The sequence below is a fragment of the Phocoena phocoena genome, chromosome X (assembly GCF_963924675.1).
Source record: "Phocoena phocoena chromosome X, mPhoPho1.1, whole genome shotgun sequence".
NCBI classification, from domain to species: domain Eukaryota; kingdom Metazoa; phylum Chordata; class Mammalia; order Artiodactyla; family Phocoenidae; genus Phocoena; species Phocoena phocoena.
Window position 1 is genome coordinate 53,337,613 of NC_089240.1, and position 21,843 is coordinate 53,359,455.

The window sequence follows — 21,843 nt, forward strand, 5'->3', positions numbered from 1 at the left end:
AGACTAGATATCAATTACAGGAGAAAAAACTGTGAAAAATACAGACTCATGGAGGCTAAACAATATGCTACTAAATAACAAAGAGATCACTGAAGAAATCAAAGAGGAAATTAAAAAATACATAGAAACAAATGATAACAAAAACAGGATGACCCAAAACCTATGGGATGCAGCAAAAGCAGTTCTAAGAGGGAAGTTTATAGGAATACAATCCTACCACAAGAAAAAAGAAAAATGTCAAATAAACAACCTAACCTTACACCAAAGGCAGTTAGAGAAAGAAGAGCAACAACAAAAAAAAATCACAAAGTTAGCAGAAGGAAAGAAATCAAATGATCAGATCAGAAATAAATGAAAAAGAAATGAAGTAATTCATATCAAAGATCAATAAAACTAAAAGCTGTTTCTTTGAGAAGATAAGCAAAATTGATAAAACATTAGCCAGACTCATCAGGAAAATAAGGGAGAAAACCAAAATCAACAAAATTAGAAATGAAAAAGGAGAAGTAAGAACTGACACCACAGGAATACAAATGATCATGAGAGACTACTACAAGCAACTATATGCCAATGAAATGGACAACCTGGAAGAAATGGACAAATTCTTAGAAAAGTGCAACCCTCCAAGACTGAACCAGGAAGAAGTAGGACATGAACAGACCAATCACAAGCACTGAAATTGAAACTGTGATTTAAATCTTCCAACAAACAGAAAACCAGGACCAGATGGCTTCAGAGGCAAATTCTATCAAACATTTAGAGAAGAGCTAACACCTATCCTTCTCAAACTCTTCCAAAATATAGCAGAGGGAGAAACACTCCCAAACTCATTCTATGAGGCCACCATCACCCTGATACCAAAACCAGGAAAGATGTCAGGAATAAAGAAAACTACAGGCCAATATCACTGATGAACACTGATGCAAATATACTCAACAAAATACTAGCAAACAGAATCCAACAGCACATTAAAAGGATCATACACCATGATCAAGTGGGGTTTATCCCAGGAATGCAAGGATTCTTCATATATGCAAATCAATCTATGTGATACACCATATTAACAAACTGAAGGATAAAAACCATATGATCACCACAATAGAGGTAGAAAAACTTTTGACAAAATTCAACACCAATTTATGATAAAAACTCTTCAGAAACTGGGCATAGAGAAAACCTACCTTAACATAATAAAAGCTATATATGACAAACCCACAGCAAGCATCATTCACAGTGGTGAAAAACTGAAAGCATTTCCTCTAAGATCAGGAACAAGACAAGGGTGCCCACTCTCACCACTATTATTTAACATAGTTTTGGAAGTCCTAGCAACAGCAATCAGAGAAGAAAAAGGAAGAAAAGGAATCCAAATCGGAAAAGAAGTTGTAAATCTGTCACTGTTTGCAGATGTCATGATACTATACATAGAGAATCCTAAAGATGCTACCAGAAAACTTCTAGAGCTAATCAATGAATTTGGTAGAATACCAGGATACAAAATTAGTGTACAGAAATCTCTTGCATCCCTATACACTAATGATGAAAAATCTGAAAGAGAAATTACGGACACACTCCTATTTACCATTGCAACAAAAAGAAAAACATACCTAGGAATAAACCTACCTAAGGTGGCAAAAGGTCTGTATGCAGAAAACTATAGGACATTCATGAAAGAAATGAAAGACGATACAAACAGATGGAGAGATATACCACATTCTTGGATTGGAAGAGTCAACATTGTGAAAATGACTATACCACCCAAAGCAATCTACAGATTCAGTGCAATCCCTGTCAAGCTACCAATAGCATTTTTCACAGAAGTAGTACAAAAATTTTACAATTTGTATGGAAACACAAAAGCCCCAAATAGCCAAAGCAATCTTGAGAAAGAAAAATGGATGAATCAGACTCCCTGATGTCAGACTATACTACAAATTTACAGTAATCAGGACAGTATGGTACTGGCACAAAAACAGAAATATAGATCAATGGAACAGGATAGAAAGCCCAGAGATAAACCCACACACATATGGTCAACTTATCTTTGACAAAGGAGGCAAGAATATACAACAGAGAAAAGATAGCCTCTTCAATAAGTGGAGCTGGGAAACCTGGACATCTTCATGTAAAAGAATGAAATTAGAACACTTTCTAACACCACATACAAAGAGAAACTCAAAATGGATCAATGACCTAAATGTAAGGCCAGACACTATAAATCTCTTAGAGGAAATCATAGGCAGAACACTCTATGAAATAAATCACAGCAAGATTCTCTTTGACCCACCTCTTAGAGAAATGGAAATAAAAGCAAAAATAAACAAATGGGCCCTATTGAAACTTAAAAGCTTTTGCACTGCAAAGGAAACCATAAACAAGATGAAAAGACAGCCCTTATAATGGGGGAAATATTTGCAAACGAAGCAACTGACAAAGGATTAATCTTCAAATTATACAAGCAGCTCATGCAGCTCAATATCAGAAAAACAAACATCCCAATCCAAAAATGGGTGGAATACCTAAATAGACATTTCTTCTAAGTAAACATACAGATTGCCAACAAACGCATGAAAAGATGCTCAACATCATTAATCATTAGAGAAATACAAATCAAAATAACAGTGCGGTATCACCACACACTTGTCAGAATGGCCAGCATCAAAAAATCTAGGAACAATAAATGCTGGAGAGGGTGTGGAGAAAAGGGTACCCTGTTGCACTGTTGGTGGTCATGTCAATTGATACAGCCACTATGGTGAGCAGTATGGAAGTTCCTTATAAAACTAATAATAGAACTACCATGTGACCCAGCAATCCCACCACTGGGCATATACCCTGAGAAAACCATAATTCCAAAAGAGACATGCACCACAATATTCATTGAAGCACTATTTACAATAGCCAGGACATGGAAGCAACCTAAGTGTCTATCAACAGATGAATGGATAAAGAGGATGGGGCACATATACACAATGGAATATTACTCAACCTTAAAAAGGAACTAAATTGAGTCTTTTGTAATGAGGATGGACCTAGAGTCTGTCATACAGAATGACGTAAGTCAGAATGAGTAAAACCAATACTGGATGCTAACGAACATAAATGGAATCTAAATAAACCAATACTGATGAACCTAGTTGCAGGGCAGGAATAAAGACGGAGATGTAGAAAATAGACTTGAGGACTCGGTGGGGGAATGGGAATCTGGGATGAAGTGAGAGAGTAGCATTGACATATATATACTACCAAATGTAAAATGGATGGCTAGTGGGAAGCTGCTGCATCGCACAGGGAGATCAGCTCCATGCTTTGTGAAGACCTGGAGGGGTCGGAAAGGGAGAGTGGGAGAGAGGCTCAAGAGGGAGGGGGTATGGAGATATATGTATACACATAGCTGAGTCACTTTGTTTTAGAGCAGAAACTAACATGACATTGTAAAGCAATTATACTCCAATAAGGATATTAAAAGAAGAACTAGATGGCAAGTGACATTCTTTAGTTTGTATAGCTGTGGTTTTGAAATGAGCCATGTATCCTGGTGGAGCGTGACAGGCAAAAGATGCAGAGATATGTTGCAGACCCTCTGTATGCTCCTCCCCCAAAAGGCCAAATAATTCTTTATAAAATATCAATCGCCCTTCCAGATCTGTTTCTGGCTTTATTAAAGGGACCTGTGTAGTTGGAGGTATATCTTAGAGTTTCACAGAAGCATAGAATTGTAGAATGTCATAGCTGGAAAAGGCTTTAAACAGTTTATTTAGTCCCCTTATTTTCCAGTTTAAAAGGCTGAGTCGAACTAGGAAGATGGGAGACATGTTTTGCATTTCTAAGTGACATACTGCTTGCAACAGAGAATGAAATATCAATTTCCACTGCCAGTTAGTCATGGATTAAATATTCAGCATGAGGTAGTCATCTGGATCAGAGAGTTGCTGTTGAGCTGGCCTTGAAAAACAAGGCAAGTAGTATGCTTTGGCAAACTCCTTTTCAAGGAACCTTTAAAATTGTACCGACTCAGCTATCCACCCCACCTCCCAGCTTTGCCCTCCAAAACTGAAATTTTATTAATGTAATTGTGGAGCCCACAGAAGAAACATAAACCTGGAGTCTTGTTCTTCCCACTATCAAATCACATGAATGAACAATTATTTGCATCAGAATGGGCTTTCAGAATTAGCCATACAAGTCATTCATTAAATGTACAGATGTGTTTCTGAATAAGAGAGGACATGTAAAATGAAGCTTTAAATAAGCCAGTTAGTGAGTTTAATTCTATACAATGCCCTGTCCCATTTCTTCTGTTTAGTCTTATTTATGATCTAAGCAGAGATTCAGAGGGACAGGGAATATGGAATCATTCCTATGTCAATTTTGGGTACTTATTCCTTGAGTTCAAGTGAATTCAACAAAGATTCATCAAATTTAAGTGTGTGTGTGAGTTGTGTACGGAGGGGAGGGATTTAACTACAGATACACATAAGGCCTTCAGCCTCCTTGCTTCAGTAGCTTGCCTCAGGTGCATTTGTGAAAGCTTAAGTCCCATCTGCTGGTGTCACATATTCAAGCGTATGATTAGCTTGTTCTTTTCTCATTCCTGAAATCCAGCATCTGAAGAGTTTCCAGAAACTTGGTAAAACCAACACAAATTGATCACTTACTGCTGCCTCTGAGTATTTGCTCTCGTCTTTGCTCCCTCTTGTCATACCCCTCCTCCATTCCCTCTGACTCTTCCCCAAGGAAAAATATATTCCTTACTGCTTATGGATTTGACTTCAATAGATGTGAATAAAACCTAAAAACAGAAATTGAGACTCCATGGCTTAAAACTTTCTCTTTTGTATATGTTTGTAAGAGTAGTTGGTAGTTGTTGTATGTTTTAATTTTACTTTAGCATAGGTGGCAATGAAAATGTCTTCCGTCTAACTTGTGTCTAAAAAGTTTTTTAAACAAAGATGGTATTAAAACAAAAACAAAATAACACCACTGCCCTTAAAGTAGCCTCACACTGAAGCACTAAGTCCCCAGGCAAATTTTATAGGGCTATAGTTCCTGGGCTAAATTTAAGGTACCTCACTGCTATCTGAAGGTGTGCTACTAAGGAGGGGCAGGCACCAGCACACTTCCTTAGTCTAATGCTGAGCTCCTCTCCACTTAGGGCCACTAGAAAGGAAGGGTTGAATTTCAGGTCTGGACATGCTTAGGCACCATCTTTGAAAACCATGCATTGAAGATCACTGTCACCTCTTTATTCTCCCATAACAATCTGTAAAACTGTTTCTCTGCCTGAGTCTAGATATCTTTCTTTAGCAGATTACTTCCTCCCATCCCCAATCAGGACTGTTGGCTGGTGTACACTGATTTCCATTTTAATGTCTGGGGGAAGGAGAATCAAGTGAAAAAGTAGTAAATTAAGTGACATAGTGAGAAGTTATGGCTGATACCTTATTTAGCTTCTGACTGTACCATGAGTTGTCAGTTCATGAGTGTGTGTGTATCTCTTATGAAAACTGAGCCCTACAGCTTCTGGCTAACCTAAAACCCCCACATACAGGAGAAGATACTGAAAGGAGGAGTGGCTCAATCGCTGTAATGGTGGCCTCTCTCTGCCCGACCAGGCAACCTCACTGAGGGTCATTTCTTCTTTGAAATCTATCTCAGGTCCTGCAAAGGGTTGGAGTCCTGATAGTTACTTGTTGATGGGAACTGGAGGTGGTAGATACTGTAAAAGGGAAATTATTACCACTTGCAAGTAAGGGCAGGTGAAAGTGCATTGCTAGCATGGGTAGCAAAAGCTAGTTGCTTTAAAGGTAGGTGCACTACCCTGTCCTTGCCCAATGAAGACAAAGGACCACAGTCTAGGATTCAAAAGGTGGGAAGAGCTGGGGGCTTATGCCCTTCCCTGGCTCCACTCTTCCCCAGGGTACCTTGCGTTGGAAGCATAAAGTCCTCAGGGTGGTTTCCTCCCCTTCCAGGCTTCTCTGCCATTCAGATGGTTGGTGCAGCTGCCACTGTTGTCAGATGGAGCTGCCAGATAAGGATTTGGACTTAATGGGGACCATCCTATGCCATCTCCACCCCCACTTCACCTTGCCTTTCCCTCCCTCCTCCACTCCTTTCTCAATGTGGGATGAAACCTGTGTGTCTCAAAAGCACTCTCAGGTTTAGGCTGGAGGATTATGGCCTCTGGGCTCCAGAAGGGTGAGCCTCTTGCTTACCCACCCTTTTTCCAGGTGGGGCATGGTCTCTCAGCTGTTACCTCAAGGACAGTGGTGGGGATCCCTCGTGAATTGAGAGTGGAAGCATGGGGCTTCAGATCATGTCTTTGGCACGGGCTGGACGCCTGAGAATTCCCCGCTGTATTCTCTCACCCCCTCACCATACATACAGACACCCCTTTCCTCCCTGACTGTTCTTGCGCTCTCTTCCCCTCCCCCTCCCTTTCCCGCAGTGATCCCAGAGCAGGTGCATCTTGGGGAGAGGGTGGCCAGGGAGGAGCCTAGGCATTCTGGAGAGCTATATCTAGCAATTTGGGGTCCCTCTGCCATAGGTAGGGCACAGGAATGCCAAAAAGACGCTGGCCCAGTTGGAAGGATGCAGCAGCCCTGGGAGTGGGAGGGTCAACGGACCCCAACTGTGTGCACAGCAGCAGCTGGATCCGCACAAGGGTGCCGTGGGGCTGAACGTCCTAGCCCCGCCCCCACATACTCCATTCCCATTCTGGAGACGGCCTTCGCCCCTATGGGATGGGCTCTTTCACCGTGCCTCAATTCCACGGCCCTTGGCACAGGTGCACATTGCTTGGGTGTATTACTAGCTGGAAAAGACAAGAGTCTGAGACTGGTTCTTGCAAATGGGAAAACTAAGGTTTAGAGAAGTTAATAAAGCCTTCTTGCTCAAGGTTAAGCTGCAAGGTTGAGGCTGGGTTGGGGAGCAACCCCAGGCTTCTGGACTCCCAGTCCACACCACTTTTCCCATCTGGAGTCCAACACGGCTCCCCCAAAGCCTTGCAAGTACAGCGGGACCCACACGCACAAACAGAACTCATCCTTACAAGTGTTTTCTCACACTTGGAGCTATTTCTTTCTCTCTTGACTCCCCATCCCACCCCGCAGACCAGCTTCTTTAGCCAGTGCCAAAGCCCCACCACCCACCCATCTATTCACCTGAGGAGTGAGCAGGCCCCCTAGCTGTGTGGTTCACAGACTCTCGGCACTGGGCTGGGCTCTGGATGATGCCCGTTTCAAGGGTGCAAGGCATTGTGTATGTATGTGTGTGTGTTTGTGTGTGGTGGGGGATGGCGGCATGCCAGCAGGGGACTGCTGCAGCTACAGAAGCTCAATCTTGGTGCAGTCTTGCTCAGCTAATGAGCGCAGCTTGGAACTGTTCAACATTATCTAGGGGGATGTGATCACGTGGGTACGCCCACAAACAGAAATGTGGCAAATGAAATCATGTCACCTCATCCTAGTTGCCTCTGTCCTGTTCCTCCCACCCCCACCACTGCTAGTCCTGAAGCCACACACCAACTGCAAGCCAGGCAGGAGGTGGGGAACTGGTTTAATTTTAGGCTTTTGCCTCTTAGGAAGTGAAAAGATGATTTGAGGTTCAGGCAAGAACCAGTTGCCCAGCTCTGGGTTCTGGAGAGGTGCACCCATTAATAATGTGAGCCTTGACCTTATTTACTATTTTGTCCCAGTGTCTAGAGTGGCACAGAGGAGGTGCTGGGTAACTGCTGGTTGGATTTAAGGGAATTTACAGCAGAGGTGTCATCCAGCTGGGAGTTTTGGATGATGTCCCTTGCGATTCTTTAAGCCTACCACAGGATAGCATCCTTGCTATCCTGTGCCTCTCTCCTACTCCCATCTTAACCCAAACCACACCTCTGGGAGTTGTCTGTCCTTTTCCTGTTCCTCTCAGCAGTGTCCAATTCCTGAGGGATTCTTTGTTGGGACACTGAGATAAGTGGGCTCAGGTGGAATGAGGCACCAGGGAAGCTAGCTCTTTATGGTCCTAGAAGCAACCTCTGTCCTGCTCTTTGTCCATTAGGCTAAGGACTGAGACAGAGATAGACCATCAGAATAAGAATGGATCTAGGATTTGAGTTCCAACCTCTTCTGCTTACAAAGGGACAACCCACAGCCTGGACCAGCAACCTCATTTCCTTCATTTTCTCACCTACCCAGAAGAATTCACTAATGCTCAGATTGTAAGGAGGTTCCTAACTTCATTGTCTCTAAATATCACAAATGATCGTCCCTGCAAAGATGCAAGGACAGGCCCCTAATTTAAGGAGACAGCTTTATTAGATGAGCCTCTTCAATATAAAGGGGAAAAGGCCTCCCTGCCAAAGAGCTTCCTATTCTTTGATGGTACAGTAGAAACTATCAGAAAGTCAGCACTTCCTTTTTGTGGAACTGAGATGCTACAGATTTGGGAGGATAAGAAATTCCAAGCATAATTCCATTCATTTGTCTATTATTTTTAAGGTCCAGATGATGGAGGTATAGATGTCAGTAGCATTGCAAAGGTCATTTGATTTCACACATTTATAACCTATAATCTTTTTTTCTGGAAGCCACCTTGGGGCCATATCACTTGTTCATTTTCAAACTTAAGTTGAATGAGGACACCGGAGACCCTCAGGTTAGACAAGATTTCCATGGAAAGTGATTCTGAAAAAGTTTCTTAAGACACTAATACAGTATTTAATGAACTTCATTTTTGGAAAATTATTCCTGTTCCATAGCTTTTGAATGTACCTGGCAAAGTTAGTTCACATAGCTGCTGCAATAACTACAGATAATGAACAGTGATATTAAGAGACACAGGCAGAGTCAGAAGAACCTGAGTTGTATCTAAACACAGTCCTACCAATACAAAGTATGACTATGACCATCATGAAGTGACACAGAAAAAACTGGACGTGAAAAAATAAAAAGTGAAATAACATGAGGTAAAACCATGGGTAAAAAAATAACTAAAACAACATGAAGTGAAAGGGGAGGAGAAGAATGACAATTGTGCAATGAATATTGAAAGCAAGAGTTCATGTAATAGTTGATGTTAATCAATCTGTTCCTTGCTTGAAAGTTGCTTACAGTTTCATTATAGGTCATAAGCAAAGTAGTGGTGGGTTCTTTTGTGTTTTTTTTTCATTTTTTGTTTTTTCTTTGCTTTATTTACCTGTAAAGTGAAAGCAAAACTATTATCAGCCCTTTGTGCGCTCTGATCACTGTTTTCTCTAATGCTTTGAGGTGGTTCTTTCCTTGGCTTCAGGTAGTTACTTTCCTTACACACATGTGCTGATCAATAATTCAGTGAGTACTTGAGGGGGAGCCTCTGAAAATTGTAAACATTCTCTCTCTACACAGGTCTCCCCTCTCCAAAACTCTTTCCTGTGAACTCCAGGTTTTTTGGATTCTCCAGACTCATATCTCCATTTCCTCAATTGAGGGAGATGGCCAGGCTCTGTCTGAGTTCCCCATCCCTGTCTTACAGTCTAGAATATTTCTCTAGGCAGTAGGATGGGGCAATCTTCAGGCTCATCTAAGCTTTTCCATCTCTCAGAGATCACTGACCTTACTTGCCTGATGTCCAATGACTTGAGTTTTTTTCATAGATTTTGTCTTGGTGTTTTTGTTTGTTTTGCTTTTAGTTATTTTGCACAGGTGGGTAAATCTGGTCCCTGTTACTCTATCTTGACTAGAGTGGAAGTGAAAGTTATTCCCCAAATTTGGTTTTAAAGGACCAGATTTCATCATTTAATACACACATATTTTATATTTTAAAAATCTAAAGTCAGGATGTGTCTTAAATACAATTCTACCTTACAACTGCCATTGGCCAAGAGGGAATTGTGTTATTGTTCACGCATGAGCACATGTGAACTTGGCCATGGCTGTTCATATTATCATCCCTTCAATTGAATTATGTGCATGATTAACACTGTATGTGTTGAGTTTAATTGCCATTTAAAGTATCTTCAAAAAGATTTCATCATGGTTTTCCCTTGAAATAAAAAGTTATTGTGTATGAGAAATGACTCAGACTAGAAAAGTCTGATTAAAATAGTGTCTTAGGGACTTCCCTGGTGGCGCAGTGGTTGAGAATCTGCCTGCTAATGCAGGAGACATGGGTTCGAGCCCTGGTCTGGGAAGATCCCACATGCCACGGAGCAACTAGGCCCGTGAGCCACAACTACTGAGCCTGCGCGTCTGGAGCCTGTGCTCTGCAACAAGAGAGGTTGCGCTAGTGAGAGACCCATGCACCGCAATGAGGAGTGGCCCCCACTTGCCACAACTAGAGAAAGCCCTCACACAGAAACGAAGACCTAACACAGCCCAAAGTAAATTAATTAATTAATTAATTTTTAAAAATAGTGTCTTAAATCAGTCTACCAGAGCTCTTTCAAAAACTATTAAATGAACATTTAAATTAAAAGAAAACATTTTGTCATAATATAATAGGTAGCATTTTTCTCTTAGTAGTCCATAAGATAATGTGTACCCTATGTCCAATGGCATTTTAGATTCAATTAAATACAGTAGCCAATTAACTGGGATGTTTATTGGTAAAGCTAATCCAACTTGCTTCCAAATTAACAGTGGTTAAAACAAGACAGAAGTTCATTTCCCTCTCACATTATCAGTCTGGGAACAAGTGACCTGTGGTTTGTGTGGTTATTCCATGTTGGGGACTCAGGCTCTTTTTATATTGTTACTTCACCATGTGCAGGGTGTAGCCTTCATCTACAGGGTTGAAGATGACTTGATGTTGTGTATACATGTTAGGCAGTGGGAAGAGGGCAAAGGAGAAGTGAATGGCATACTCCTTCCCTTTAGGGTCACAGCCTAGATGTTGCACATATCACATGTGTTTTCATCCCACTGGCCAGAACATTGTCACATGGCCACAAACAGCTGCAAAGGAGAGAGGGAAATACAGACCTTAGTCAAGGTGTCACAGGCCCAGATGAAAATCAGAGGTTCTATTATTATGGACGGGGGGAAAATGAATAAGGTGGGGGGACAAGGAGCATCTGATTCTGTGTTCTGTGTGACCCTAGGGTTTTCAAATTGTTGGAGCTGCCTAGAGAAGGAATGGATTGTCTAGAGAAATAGTGAGAGCTCTGTGACTAAGTTGTTCAAGGAAGGCCTAATTGAACACTTGGAAGTGATGTTATAGAAAGCACTTAAGCAGTGGTTGGCAAAGGGACGATAGATGCCTTTGAAGGTCCCTCCCAGCCTGGAGAGTCACATGTGCTCATGTCCTACCCACATTGGTCTGTGAGTCCCACTGCCTGTATGTGAATCACTTGTCTGCTGTCTGTGCCAAGGGTTTGGCGTCACTGAAAATGCCCAAGTACATACAGAGAGCTCCAGATAAAATTCTATTTAACCCCCCGAGATCAGGGATGGGGCATGGGGGTGGGCAGAGCAGCAATAACTAGTCAAAGCTCTTAATCAGATCTTGATGGTGGTAAGATAGAGCTGCTGGGTGAGTCAGGCAGAGGTTGTTTAAGAGAGAAATGAGACCAGCTCAGGGTGCATTCTGTTACAGGTCTCCAGTTGGGGCATCCCCTAAACTTCCCCATTGCTCTTCCTTTCTGAGTACAAGCACAGATAACAGGTGCCCTCATGCACTACTGGTGGGAGTGTGAAATGGTGTAGCCATCTTGCACAGCAAATTGGCACTGCTTACATGAAACAAGAATACACGTTACCTGTGCGCTAGATTTCCCACTCCTGGGATATAGCCCCCTAAATATACTCAGACAGGTACAAGAAAATTCATCAAAGTATTGTTTGTGGAGGGGGGATATAGAAGCAAAGTGAGAGTTTATCCTTGGAAGGGTGGACAGGTAAAATGTGGTGGATGACCACACTTAGAAGCAAGGAATCCTGGATCTTAACGTCAGAGTGCCATGTGAAAACTATATGTTATCATGAGTCTATACCGTGTGTGTGCGTGTGTGTGTGTGTGTGCATGCACGCGGGTGCCCAGGCACGCGTGTATTAGTCAGCTTATTCTGCCACAAAGCAATAACACATTCTGGGTGGCTTAAATAGCAGACATTTATTTTCTCACAATTCTGGAGGCTAGAGATTCATGATATAGATACCAGAAATTTTGATTTCTGGTAAGGGCTCTCTTCCTGTCTTGTAGATGGCTGCTTCCTCCCCGTGTCCTCATTTGGCCATTCCTCTGGTCTTGTGTGGAGACAGAAAGAGCTCATGCGTCCCTTCCTCTACTTATAAGGACGTCAATACAACCAGATTAAGGCTCTACTGTGATGACCTCATTTAACCTTACACCTTCCTAAAATTCTCTCTCCAAATATTTTGGAGATTAACCTTATACCTCCCTGAAAGTTCCCTCAAAGTACTTGGAAGTACTTTGCGGGTTAGGGCTTGAACATATGTATATTAGGGGACTCAATGCATTCCATAACATTCCTCCCTATGCCTCCCACCAAATGCATGTCTTTCTCACATGCAAAATTCATTCATCCCTTCCCAACAGCCCCAAATGTCTTCATGCACTCCAGAACCTATGTCCAGTCAAAAGTCTCATCTAAATATCACCTAATTTAGGTTTGGATGAGACTTGAGTTATGATTCATCCAAAGGGCGAAATTCCTCTCCAGCTGTGAAACCAGACAAATGATCTGCTTCCCAAGTATAGTAATAGGACAAGCATAGGATAGACATTCCCTTTTGAAAAGGGAGAAACCAGAAAGAAGATAGGGATGATAGATCCCAAGAAAGTGCAAAACTTAGCAAGGCAAATTTCATTAGATTTTTCAGGCTGGAGAATAATCTTTGGCTGGATGCTTTGGGCAGTATCACCCCCACCCTCACAGCCCTTTGCTGTTGCCTTTCTCCTGAGGCACTAGTCAGGGGAAGCCTGTCCTACTGAAACTGAGGAGGCAACAGCCTTGCCCCCAGGGTCTGTTAGGTCTAGACCCAATGGTGGGAATGGCAGCCGTGATGATCTCTTAATCACCTTTGATGTCATTCTTTCCTTTACTTGAAGGGTGAAGCATGTCTGCAGCTAAGTAACTCTATTGTCCTGCCTTGTAGATTCCAAAAACTTTCCTTTATTTCATCCTCCCTCTGCTCCCCTTGGTCCATGCTGACAGTGTCTGTGCTTGTATAATCCCACCTCTGTTCCTGACTTCTGCTGAGATACCTAATTAAAATAATGAGTAATCTCAAGGAGTGGTTTTCTAGCCACATCCTTGGTGTTCTCTCCAGAAGATGCTTTATATTTTTTGCAATATGGATAGAACGAGAATTTTTCAAATCTTCAAGTCCTGGTTCATCTTGCTTAACGATTCTGCTGATTTCTCTCTCTCCTCTTGCATTTTACTATAAGCAGCTGAGCTTCACATTCACCACTTTGCGTAAAAATCTCCTCAGCTAAATATCTAATTTCATTGCTCACAGGCTCTACCTTCCACAGAACACTAGAACAAAATTCAGCCAAATTCTTTGCCACTTTATAATAAGGCTCACCTTTTCTCCAGTTTCTAATGACATGTTCCTCTTTTCTCTTTGAGACCTCACCAGGAGCATCGTTAATGTCCATGTTTCTACCAACAGTCACTTCAATGCAATATAGGCTTTTTCTAGCATGCGCCTGAAACCTCTCCCAGCCTCTACTCCTCATCTAGTTCCAAATACACTTCCACATTTTTAGGTTTTTATTAAAGTAGTACCCCACTTCATGGTACCAAAATCTGTGTTAATCTGCTCAGTCTTCCACAACAAAATACCACAGACTGGGTGGCTTAAACAACAGACATTTCTTTTCTCACAGTTCTGGAGGCTAGAAGTCCATGGTCAAAGTGCAAGAAAATTTGCTTTCTTGTGAGGGTTCTCTTCCTGGCTTATAGTCAGCTGCCTTCTTGCTATGTCTTCACATGGCCTTTCCTCTGTGCATGTAGAGACAGAGAGGAGGCAACCTCTGGTGTGTCTTCTTCTTCTTCAAAGGGCACCAATCCAATTGGATTAGGGTCCCACATTTATGACCTCATTTAACCTTAATTACCTCTCTAAAGGCCCCCCTCTAAACACACTCACATTGGGGATTAGAGATTCAACATATGAATTTTGGAGGGACATGATTCAGTCCATAACACTCACACTCTCTAGATCTCTCTCTCTCTCTCTCTCTCTCTCTCTCTCTCTCTCTCTCTCTCTCACACACACACACACACACACAAACACACACACACACACTCTTCCCCTCTCCCTCTCCTTCTTCCTCTCCTTTTCTCTCCTTAATATACATCAATAATTTACCATTTAGAAGAGCACATGCAACACAATAAATAGGCATTAAGTAGTTTTGAATGGTTGCCTATGTGGGGTGTAAATGGTGTAGGAAATGGGGATAAACGAGAAGGAAGGCATAAGGAAGGAAGGAAGGGGAATTACACAACAGAGAGGCCTTATCTACAGAGAAAAAAGAGGGTGAAATTTAAAAATATTTGAAATAATGGCTGAGGACTCTCCAGATTTGTCAAGAGATATACGCCAAGTGATTCAAAGAGGATAGACTCATAGAAATCCACACCAAGACACATCATGGTTAATGTCTGAAAACTAGGGACAAAGAATGCCTTAAACAAGTCAAAGAGAAATTACACCTTACCTATAGGTGAAAACAGTTTGAATGACAGTGAATTTCTCATCAGAAAATATAGAGGCCAGAAGGAAGTGGCACAAGATTTTTCAAGTCCTGAAAGAAGAGAACTATCAACCGCAAATACTACATGTAGCAAAAATATCCATCAAGAATGAGGAATAAATTAAGACATTCTCAGATGAAGAAAACTAAGAGAATCTGTCACCAGCAGGTCTACCCTAAAATAATAATAGCTAAAGGAATCTTTCCTAAAAGAAGACAACATGGAATATCAGGAAGGAAGAAAAACCAAGAGAAAGAGTAAAAATATAATTAAAATACAGTACATTTTCCTTCTCCTGTTTAGTTTTCTAAATCATTTCTGATGGTGGAAGCAGTAATATGGTTCTCTACAAACATAACTCTTATGTAGGAGAAATATTTCAGATAGTTATATTATAAATGGTGGAGGGTAAAGGGGGTGTAAAGGGAGGTAATGTTTCTACTCTTCACTCATCCTAATAAAAAGATGACACAGAAGACTATGATAAATTATGAAATATAATACCTAGAGCAACCACTGAAAAAACTATAGAAAGAGATACACTTAAAAACAGTATAGGTAAAATGTAATTCCAAAACACATTCAATTAAAGATAGGAAGGCAGCAAAAAGGAAACAGAGAATCGAATAAGAGAGAGATCAAATAGTAAACAAAAATTAAATGATACACTTAAGTTCTAACTTATCAATAAGTACACCAGATATAAATGGCCTAAATACTGCAATCCAAATACTGATCAGCCAAGATGATTAAAAAATATGACCCGTCTATGTGCTGTCTACAAGAATCTCACTTCAAATATAAAGACATAGGTATGTTGAAATAATGAAAGAAGATATACCGTGGAAACATTAATCCAAGGAAAGCAGGAATGGATATATTAATATCAGATAAAGTAGACTTCAGAGCAAAGAAAATTACTAGGTACAGAGAGGTACATTAGATAATGACAAAAGTGTCAGTCTGCCAAGAAGACCTAGCAGTCCTAAATGGGTATACACCAACAACAGAACTGTAAAATATGAGAGGCAAATCTGACAGAGCCAAAGGAAGAAATAGACAAAGCCACAATTATAGCTGGGGTCTTTAACACACGTCTATCATTTGATGAAACTAGACAGAAAATCAGCAAGGGTATAGAGCTCCACAACACCATCAATGACAGGATCTAATTAACATTTATAGAACATTCCACCCAACAACAGGATACACATACTTTTCAAGTGTCCATGGAACGTATACGAATATAGATAGACCATATTCTGGGATACAAAAAAAAATTCTTAACAAATTTAAAAGACAGGAAATACAGTGTGTTCTCTGACATTAATAAAGTCAAACTAGAAATCAAGAAGTCAGAAAAAATACCAGGAAAAGGATAATAATAAAAAAAAATTCTAAAATAATGCATGTTTCAAAGATGAAGTCTCACGTGAAATAAAAATACACTGAACTGAGTGAAAATGAAAATGAAACATATCAAAATGAAAAATGAACATATCAAAATGGGATGATGCAGAAGCAGTGGTGAGAGGGAAATTTTTAGCACCAATGTTTACTTTAGAACAGAGGAAATGCCTCTAATTAATAATCTAAGCTCCTACCTCAAGAAACTAGAAAAGAAGAGCAAAATAACACCGAGGCAAGCAGAAAACAGGAAATAATACAGATACGAGCAGATATTGATGATTAAAAACAGAAAGAAAAGTAGGGAAATCAATGAAACAGAAAGCTTAATGTTTGAAAAAAATACATAAAATTGAAAAAACTCTAGCAACCCTAACAAAGAAAAAAGAGAGAAGACACAAACTACAGACATCAGGAATGAAACAGAAAATGTCACTACCAACCCCACAGACTTCAAAAGAATAGCAAAGGAATACTATGAACAATTCTACTCGTGTAAATTAAACAAGTTACATGAAATGGACCGATTCTCAAAAAACACTACCACAACTCACCTGATATAAAATAGATAATTTGAATAACCCTGAAACTATTTAGAAAATTAAATTTGTAAAGTAACAACCCCCAAAACCAGAACCTCCATGCCCATTTGGTTTCACTGGAGAATTCTAACAAATGGTTAAAGAGAACTAACCCTATTTCTTAACAGTCTCTCCAAAAAGCAGAAGTGGAAAGAACACATCTCCATTTATTTTATGAAGCCCTTAATACCCTGAAACAATTTCAGGCAAAGACAATACAAGAAAATTATAAATTAATATCCTTCATGATTATAGATGTAAAAATCGTTATCAAAGTATTAGCAAATAGAATTCGGCAATATATTAAAAAAAAAATTGACACCATGACCAAGAGGGGTTTATTCCAGAGATGCAAGGTTAGTTTGTTATTCAAAAATCAATCAATATTATTTATCATATCAAAAGGCTAAAGAAGAGAAATCGCATGACTATGTCCATTAATACAGATAAAGCACTTGACAAAAGTCAGCACATATTTATGATAAAATCTCTTTTAAAAACTAGGAACGGGGGTGGGGGGACTTTCTCAACTTGATAAAGTACATCTACAAATACCCTTCAGCTGGCTAACAATACACTTACTTGTCAAAGAATGAATGCTGTCCTACGTAGATCACGAGCAAGGCAAGGATGTCCACTCTCAGCACTGCTAGTCCATATAGCACTAGAGGTTTTAGGCAGGACAATTAGGCAGGAAAGTAAATAAAAGGCGTACAAGATGGAAAGGAAGAAATAAAACTGTTTTTGTTTGCAGATAACATGATTTGTCTATGTTGGGAATCCTGATAAGTCAAAAACAAAACAAAAAACCAAAAAACTCCTACATCTAATACGTGAGTCAGCAAGATTGCAGAATGTAAGATCAGCATCAAAAACAAATAGCAATATGCATGTGGAAACTATAATTACAAAACATGAAACCACTTACAAGCACTCAGAAACATGAAATACCTAAGTGAAACAAAGATTTAACAAAAGATGCATAGGACTTTTATGCTGAAAACTACAAAATGCTAATAAAACAAATCAAAGGAGATCTAAAAAGAGAGAGACACTGTATCCAGGGTTTGGAAGATGAGTCAATATAGTAAAGATGCCAATCCTCCCAAACTGACGTACAAATTTAATAAAATTCCCATCAAAATGCCAGAAAGATTTTTGGTAGATATAGACAAAATTATTCTAAAATTTATATGGCAAGGCAAAAGAACTAGAATGGCCAAAAGTATTTTGAGATATAAAAATAAATGGGAGAAATCGCTCTTCCTGATTTCAAAGCTTATTATATAGCTACAGTGATTAAGATTGTGTGATACTGACAAAGGGACAGACACATAGGTAATTGGAACAAAATTGAGAATCCAGAAATTGACCCACACAGTATGGCCAACTGATTTTTGGCAGAGGTGCAAAAGTAATCCGACAAAGGAAGGACAGTCTTTATAGCAAACGGTACTGAAGCAATTGCATATCCATAAGAAAAAAAAAAAAAATCTCAACCTAAACCTCAAACTTTGTACCAAAGTTAACTCAGAGTGGATTGTAGACATAAATGTAACTATAAAACTTTCTGAAGATAACATAGGAGAAAATTTGCAGACCCTAGAGCTTAGTGAAGACTCTTAGACATGACACCAGAGCATTATCCATAATACATATATATATATATAGTCCTATATATATATAGGACTTCATCAAAAAAACAGTTTTAAGTGTTCTGCTAAGGACCTGGTTAAGAGGATGAAAAGGCAAGCTAATAAATGGGAGAAAATATTTGCAAACCTCATATCTGACAAAGCACTCATATCTAGGACACATAAAGAGTTCTCAATACTCAGCCCTGAGTAAACAAACAGTCCAATGGGCCAAAGACCTGCACAGACATTTTTTGGAAAAGGACATACAGATGGCAAATAAGTACATGAGAAGATGTTCAGTATCACTAGCCACTAGGGAAATGCAAATTAAGATCACTTTGAGGTATCACCATATACCTTTTAAAACAGTTCAAGCAAAATGGCTGGCCGCATAGAGGAACTAGATCACTCATACATTGTTGGCGGGCATGTGAAACGGTACAGCCGCTCTGGGAAACAGTTTGGCAGTTTCTCAAAAAACTAAGCATGGGGCTTCCGTGGTGGCGCAGTAGTTGGGAGTCCGCCTGCCGATGCAGCGGACGCGGGTTCGTGCCCCGGTCCGGGAGGATCCCGCATGCCGCGGGGCGGCTGGGCCCGTGAGTCATGGCCACTGGGCCTGCGCGTCCGGAGCCTGTGCTCCGCGGCGGGAGAGGCCACAGCAGTGAGAGGCCCGCGTACCGCAAAAAAAAAAAAAAAAAAAAAAAAAAAAAAAAAAAAAAAAAACTAAGCATGCAATTACCATACAAACCAGCAATTGCAGTCTTGGTCATTTATCCTAGAGAAATGAAAACTTACGGTCACACTAAAACTCGTAGTTGCATATTCATAGCAGCTTTATTCATAATCGCCAAAAACTGGAATCAGTCCAGATGTCCTTCAGTGGACAGTGTTTAGAATTGTCAGTGCATGGTGATAATAAAGAGCAGGCCAACTTTTTAATTGGTTCTATTTTTTTTTTTTTAATTCTCTGCACACAATGCACCTCTTTATTTTCCGCACCTGAGGTGGACTGCTCTCACTGCCCGGCCCTTGGTAAACCACTGCTGAGAGGTAACAGTGGTACCGTCAAAGGCTGCAGTGACACCACTGTCCCTCCACTAAAGCATGGGCCGGGCTCCCCGCCAGCCCCTGAGAAACTGACTTTAGAAATAGTAGTAAATAGAGGCTATTTCTGAACTCCATCTTCATAACCCTGCTTCCTTCTCATAACGAGGAGTCTTAGCCCTTCTGCCCCTTAGTCAGGGTCCCTAGTCCTTGCCATTTCTTGCCACAGTGGACAATAGGAAAAGGCTCCAAAACACCTTGGATTGTGGCCTCCCTGGCCCTCATACCCAAAGGATAAAGCTGCCATTTTGCTGGTGACAGCCCTCCTCCTGAAGGAGAGGAAATACCACGGTGCTTTTGAGGAAGCCTTTGTGCCTTTGATTTTCCAGTTCCTGGCAGCACTTTAACTGTGACCCCACCAGGTGAAAACCTTTGGTTTATTTTGACTTAATCTGGGATTGCAGTGTCCCCTGCCCGACAACATGGGGTTGTCTATAAGCAGAATTGGACATGGATGGAGGAGGGAGGATTAGATAAAAGGCACTCATCCAAGCAGGGAAAGATGTACTATGTTGATTTCTATGAAGTGTCAGTGAGAGAGACCTCTCACCCCTGATTTCATTTAGTAGTAGTCGCTAGCATCTTAACTGAATTGATCACAAATTAGGAAGTCTTGGGCCAGCCCTATAAAATGCCATTATTCATACTGACATTACGAGGTGACTTATGTTAATGATTATTATTATAGTCTTAATAAGTGGTAATATACCTCGCTACTCATGCTAGTACATGTGCACACATGCATGTGGGCACACACACACACACACACACATTATACACACATCCTACCCATTGTAGGCTCTTTATAACAAAATATAAACCACTGTGGTAAAGGAGATAACCATAGCAGAAGAGTTGGGCAGTGTGGAGAGGGATAGGTACTATCATTTGTTGACTGCTCACCACGTGCCACATACTCTGCTTGGGGACTTTACATGTCTTAGCTCATTTAGCCCTCAGCAAAGAACCTGTAAGGTAAGTGCTATTATTATTCCTGTGTTACTGATGAAGAGACCAGGGCTGAGAGAAGTGAAAAGAGATAATCCGATTATGTCACTCCTGCTGCTTAAAGTTCTACAATGATTCCCCCTTCTCCTGAAGATAAAAGTACTCGCTCCTCATCTCAATCTCCAGGTTGTGTTCTGGCAACTTCCCTAATTTCATCTCAGACAGCCCCCACCACACACACACACACACACACACACACACACGCACACGCGCGTGCACACGCACACACACACACACACACACCACTTGCAGTAGGTGTTCCAGCCACACTGACCTTTTTTCAGTTCCTCTAATGTGCCACATTCTTTTCTGTTCTAGGGCCATTGCAAATAGTATTCTCTGCCTGGACTGCTCTCCTCTATGTCTACCTGCTACCCACCATCTACCTCCGACCCATTCTCCAGGTCTTAGCTTAGATGTCACATTCTCAGTTTCTCAGGGGAGCTTCCTGTGACAGCCCCCTTGACTACAGTGTCCCTCAGACTATGTTAGAACCCTTTGGTGTGTCCTTCCATTGCATTCTGCATTTCATCCATATTACTTACCACTTAGTTTTACATGTGTTCAGGGTCTATTTTCCTCATTAGGTGAAGATTCCTGTCCACAGGCTGTCCTGTTCTCTGCTCTATCTCTAGCACCTAGTACAGTGGCTGGCACATGATAAATGTTCCATAAGTATTTGTTGAATGAATGTATCTTCAAACCTTCTATAATTGGTGCATAATCGGTGCTCAATGAATATAATTAAACTATAAATATAGTTGTTATTCTTATTGTCCAAGGGCAAATAGCTAGTCAGGGGCAGAACCAGGAATTATACCCACGTCTGAATCTAAAGCCCATGTTCCTTTCAAATTATGGCTCTGCCTGCAGAAATGGGTTCTAGGCCTAGCACTGCCACAAACTGGCTGTATGAATCAGGGTGAGACACTATATCACTCTGAATCTCAGTTTTCCCATCTGTAAATTGGGGTAGGGATAGGTGAAGTTTAGACTGCACTGTATGCAATCTAGAGGAAGAGAATAGAAGTCTAGATGGGAGGGGGCTCTAAGTAGTGGATTAACTGACCAGTACAAATCACTATCATCCCTCTGCAAGGCAGTTGAACAGGTATACCGAAAACCCTCACTATGTTTACGCCCCTTAGTCTGGGTAACCCCAGTCAGGCAGTGTGGAGTAGTGGGTGGTGTTAGAGAGCCCTGGGTTCAAATCACAACATCCCATTTACCGCAACTTACCATCCTGAACTCCCAATTTCCTTCTTTACAGATGGGATAATAACACCCATCCTTTTAACCTTTTCTAAGGTAAAAGCAATATAATAACTTGAAAAGAAAATTTTGAATATTGAAAGAAAAATTTCGTCTGTCATCCTACCCACCTTACATAATTCTTTCTGTGGTTCTGTGC